This window comes from Podarcis pityusensis (assembly GCF_964106645.2).
Source record: "Podarcis pityusensis genome assembly, chromosome: 17".
Taxonomy (NCBI): Eukaryota; Metazoa; Chordata; class Lepidosauria; order Squamata; family Lacertidae; genus Podarcis; species Podarcis pityusensis.
In genome coordinates this window covers 111,988-117,500 of record NC_138042.1, presented here as the reverse complement: position 1 = coordinate 117,500, position 5,513 = coordinate 111,988, and the positions used below count along the sequence as shown (strand labels likewise).

The window sequence follows — 5,513 nt, the reverse complement described above, 5'->3', positions numbered from 1 at the left end:
CACACACACCCCGGCACCCACAAGGATGGCCAGTTTGCCTGTGCTGCATCAGCAGAGAGCAAATGTGCGACTTCGAGCCTAACTGCCATGACGGCACAGAGGAGAGCCAGTGTGGTGAGCATCTGCGGGGAATTTGAGGCCTGCCACATGCCTTTGTTAACTTGTGGAACTGGCTGCCACAGGAGACAGGAAAGTGTTTTCTCCTCGTGTATCTTGTCATGCCAGAAATGGGGTGGCCATGTTACACAGAAACCAAATTCCCTGCTGGGTCTGAGCCCACCCAGGGGCAGCAGCCTGTACAGCACTAAAATCCAGCACCCTCTGCTTTGAGCATGTCCTGCTTTACAACATCACAGAATGATAGCATTGTAGAGCTGGAGGGCACACCCTGGGTCATCTACCCTGCAGATGGGTGCTGGGAGTCAAGGAACGGCTCCAGATCCCATCGTCCTTTCCTAGGAGCCGGCCCCACCAGGTGGGCGTGGCGGGGTGGCACCTTGGAACAAGGTCTGCTTGACGACCACACCCTGGGCACACCGGAGGGTGAGTGGCGCCTTGCGGCAGGTTGGACTGGATGACCCCCGGGGTTTCCAATCCAGAAGAAGATCCAACTGGAACACATCTGTCAACATCTTTTCCCTTCCCCATGGCACTACATGGTTGCCGACACCAGCACTGGCTCTCTGGTGGCAGGTCAAGCAGCGGCACTGCGGATGGGGATATACCCGCTGCTTGGGGGCACCCACTGCATCGGCTTCTGGTACTACCTGAGCTCAGGGTGGGCTGGATGGCCCACAGAGTTCCCTCTTGCCTCCAAGCTAGAGGACCCCAGTGAAACGATGCCCTACTTTCCCTCGCCAGGCTCTCTGCATGTTTCCGTGGAGAAAGAGGGTGAGCGGCAGGCTGAGATGCTGGCGGCAGGTTCGAGGGAAGGCGGGAGCTGGCACTACAGGAATTTCACTGCGGAGGTCAGTGGCGAGTGTTGGGTGAGCATCAGGGTTCGGGCAACAGTACCGGGTTCGAGTTTGCAGCCCTGACACCGACACACACAGTTTCCCACATCGGAAAGATGTATGCCATCCTCTTGGTAGAGGGCCACTTAGCTGAACTGGATGTTGGGGTGGTCAATGACCCAACCCCCCAGAGCTGCCACTCTACACTCCACCAAATGTACCAAAAGCTTCCTGGGCTTTGTTTATCGCAAGAGGGCACTGACAGTCCATACATGCCTCGCCAGCTGTGGTGACCAAATTAGGGTTGAATCTGGCAATGAGGCAATCAGTTCATTGAAATCATTGTAAATGTCCCACATCAAGTCCACGCCTTTCCAATAGGCCACGTCATTTCCCCCCAGCTGAATAACCAGAGCATGAGGGGACCTTCCGAAGTGGCTCTGGCTTTCACTGCAGGCATAAATTCCGCCCAGGGCACCCCCTTCTGTGTGATTCAGGAAACTTTATTTTTTAGTGGAAGATCCAGCCTGCACCCCAGGCCACAGATGATGGCATGGTTACTAGCCCAGTGGACAATGCTGTGGCCTGTAATCCAAATGTGCACCATAACGTCTCCTGAAAGCAAAAGAAGGTAACAAAGCCAGGTCAGGTATACCATGAACAATCACGAGGTCTTACGAATATATCCCTTAAAAGTATCAGACTTCCACCGCCCCAAGTCCTTCATCCATTCAGCTGAGAGTCCCAAATGCATTGCTGTGCTGGCAGCCCCAATCCGAAAGGAGTTGGCCATGAATTCACCTGGGGGTAAACCACAGGCAGCCATCGCCCTTCGCATAGCGCGCATGAACTGATGCCGTGCAAGGCGGGAGCCATCCAAATGTACGAGGAATGGGCCTGAAATGTCTAGTACTCTTTACTGGGCATGGCCCATTGTGACTAGTTGCTTGGAGCCGAATAAGGGCCCCCTTTCCCTGCTGATCAGTTTTGGAACATCGGACATGCAGGACTAAATTGGATCTGGACAAGGTCAGGTCTCTCAAACTTCCCCGAGCTGCGGAATCTTGTTGGCCCTCACAAACCACTTCGCCAATGCACAGAGCGCCAAAGGAGGCGATGGTGTAGCCATATTAGACTTTACTGATTGGTGGGCTCTGCGTTGCTCCCAGACGGGAGGGAGGAAGTCAAATGACACCGAGGGTTGGTTCAGAGAAACCAGATAGCAGAAGGCACTTGCGTGGTCAGTCCACAGCAAGTCCAAAGAAATGAGAAATTTCATGCAGTATATATATCCTCCAGGCACCCCCTCCCTCCTTCCCCAGGAATCCAACCACATCAGCCTATACACGCAGGTTGATATCACATATGTTCCTGCTCCGGTATTCTTAACCATAAAAGGATATCCCTTCCGGCACTTCTGACCATAAAAGGGTATTCCTGTTCCTACTCTTATCTTGGAGCAAGAGGTCACCAACTCCAAGAACACACTCTGGCACTGTTCCCGGACTAGGTCTGTGCGTCAGGACGTAAGATAAGACCTAGACATGTCATCCCTACTCCACTACAACAGCCAAGGTCATCCTTGCCCTCACAAACTGATAAAGGAGAGGTCTCTGAGCACTTGTTTATACAGCTGGGTTTTCACTCAAGAGCTCAAGTTAAAGCATTCTAGAAATGCTCCCTTGGAAAAGGAAAAAAGTGGATTTTGGGTCCCTGCACAGAAACCCATTCCTTCAATGGAGTATGCAGCCGAAAAATAACCGGGCCTTGTACTTGGACCAACAGATACTTAACTTTTATTTTTGTTGTTGTTGTTGTTGTTATTTGGATTTGGCATAGAATGTCATAAGTTATGGGCCTTCTACCACCACTGCTGGGAGGCTGCAGCCTGCGCCAGCCCCCCAGTGCCTTTCACACTAAGAAATCCGCACAAGGGTCTATGGAGTAAATAGCCTTACAGAAGGAGGAGATTGCAGCTGACTGGATGTTTAAGAATCTTTGCTGCGCGACACAGCTCCCTAAAATGTACCAAGTATTGCAGAACTTCAGCCTTGGTAGGGGGTGTGTCAAGCCTAGCATTTTTTAATTTGCCTTGAAACTCCATAAAGTCCAACCAAGCCTTTTTATAATGTCTAAGCGTGGGTGGGACTACTGAAGCCAATACTCCCTTCAGGACATCATGTTCCAAAGGTGCTCCAGGAATAGCTGTGGCAATTGCTGCGCCTCTGGTGCTAATGAGCAGAAACAGTCCATCTGAAAACGAGACAGAGCATGCGCGATGTCATTGTTAACCCTAGGTGTAAATTTGGCAGAGAAATAGGTGATTAATTCTAAGCACAAAAGGACAAAGCACCGGAGCACGTTTGCCACCCTAAGAGAGTGTGATGATTGCTTAGACAGGACACTGACAACCGCTTGATTGTCAGTCCAGAAGCATACCTGGTGATTCCCAAACCCATCAGCCCACAAGTGCACCGGAACTACAATAGGAAAATTCTAAGAAGGTGAGGTCACGCGTGATAGGTTTTCCTTGCCAGCTGATAGGCCAACGCTGAGCACACCAGCATCCCCTAAAGTAGACACCAAACCCCAGGGAACCGACTGCATCAGACTGTACCTGAAAGTCTGAACGCAGCATCAAATTGCCCTGCCACAAAGAATTCCCCTGCACTTATCCAGGAACTTTAACCAAACCTCCAGGTCTGACTTGACCACTTTAGAGAGGCGCACTCTGTGTTGAGAAGCATGCAGTCCCGCTGACAGCTTAGCCAATCGCCCACAAAAGGGGCAGCCAGGGGGCACTACCCGGCATGCAAAGTTGAGGTGACCCAAGAGTGATTGACTCTGCCTAAGGGTGACCTTCTTGAGAGGAAGAAGTTACAGAATTAATTCCTTAAGTGCTGCTAGCTTCTCCCTTGGTAGGCTGATGTCTGTGCAATTGTGTCCAATTCAATACCCAAAATAGGTTATGGTCAAAACTGGACCCTCTGTTTTGTCTGCCACCAAAGGTACCCCAAGCTCCTCAGCCAGGGAGGTGAAAGCCTCTAAAGAGAAGCACAATCAGGGCTATTACTAGTGATGAGAGAAAAGTTATTGAGGTAATGGGTCACCCTTTCAGAACCAGTTCTAAAGCAAAGGGCCCAGTCTAAAATTGTACTAAATGACTCAAAAACTGCACAAGCTACTGAGCACCCTATCGGCATAAATTTGTCTATGAATAAGCCCTAAACCTAAAACCTAGCCACAGAAAGTCCTCTGGGTGAATTGGCAGGAGGTGGAAGGCTGACTCAATGACACACTTAGCCAAGAGTGCTCCCCTGCTGAACCTGCGAATAAGCTTTATAGCCTGATCAAAGGAGGCATATTTCACAGAACAAGGCTCCTGTGGTATTGCATCATTGACTGAGCCACCTCTAGGGTAGGATGGGTTGTGGATCATACGATACTCTCCTGGAGTCTTTTTAGGGACGATGCCTAAAGGTGAAATGTGTAAACCCACTATAGGCGGCTCCCTGAAGGGGCCAGCCACCCTCCCAGCCAGAATTTATTTGTTTATTTACTTTTTGCAATAGCTAGCATTTCCCTAACTGGTTTGTTTGTTTGTTTGGTTTAGGGGGTCCCCTGAATTAGGAGGGATCTAAGAGGTGAGAGCTTAACAGAAGAGAACGCCAAAACCATGGGCCAAATTAATACCGGTTTGCGGCTGAATTAATACCGGTTTGTGGCTGCTCTTTGGGCGGGTCTGTGAGCATTTCAAGACCCCTAGTGGAAATGCCTCCTACCGCCCAGAAAGGGCTGTTTACCTTTATTGATTTATTTTTTTAAAATAATATTTATTAATAATTTCAAAATTACAGAAAAGAAAGAAAAAAAATTAAAAACACTACAATACATAGAAAAAAAAAAGAAAAAAAACAAGACATAAAAACCAATGCAACAATACAGCGAAAAGATAAAAAAAAGGGGGGGGAGACACAAATCCCATATTACATATCTTTAACTTCCATTTGCTTGTTTCATTGACCTCCTCACACCTCCCTTTTTGTATTCTAGTTTGACTGATTATTTCAGCAAATTCTTTCCATCTTTCTCAATTTTTACTAAATAATTTAGCTTGACAATTTAACCTATTAATTAACTCAACAAATCCTTTCCATCCTTTCCCCATATTCTGTTATTCAAATTACCTTAAGTTATTTAACCTTATCTTACCAAAAAATACTTTAGAGCTTAACGCTTAATACTCGATTATACATAACTCCTGATATCTTTTCTACTAGAGTCATATAGTTTCATTCCAACATTTTCCCTAATGTTTATTAATTTTAGGCTAATTCCCTAGAAAAAAAATTTCTTTATAAATTTTCTTCCAATCTTCATCCAACGTCTCTTCTTCCTGGTCTCGGGTCGTGTCAGTCCTTACTGTCCATTCCATCTAGTCCATCAACCTGGTAATCTAATGTCCGAGGCCCTTAAGTCTCTTCCATGTCCCTTCTGCAGATCTTCTTCTTGTTGTTTATACTTGCACTTTTCCTTGTCTTTTGTTGGTCTCTTTCTTAG

The 5,513-nt window shown here is 47.7% G+C and overlaps 1 protein-coding gene across 1 annotated transcript in view; it reads right to left on the bottom strand.

The window, feature by feature from the left end:
• Positions 1-4,756, bottom strand: part of LOC308466641 (uncharacterized protein) — a 103,692-nt gene extending 98,936 nt beyond the window's left edge. The window contains exon 1 of the mRNA XM_080987561.1: positions 3,571-4,756. The gene's annotated coding sequence lies outside the window, so the exon portion shown is untranslated. The remainder of the gene's footprint in view (positions 1-3,570) is intronic.
• Between the last annotated feature and the right edge of the window lie 757 nt (positions 4,757-5,513).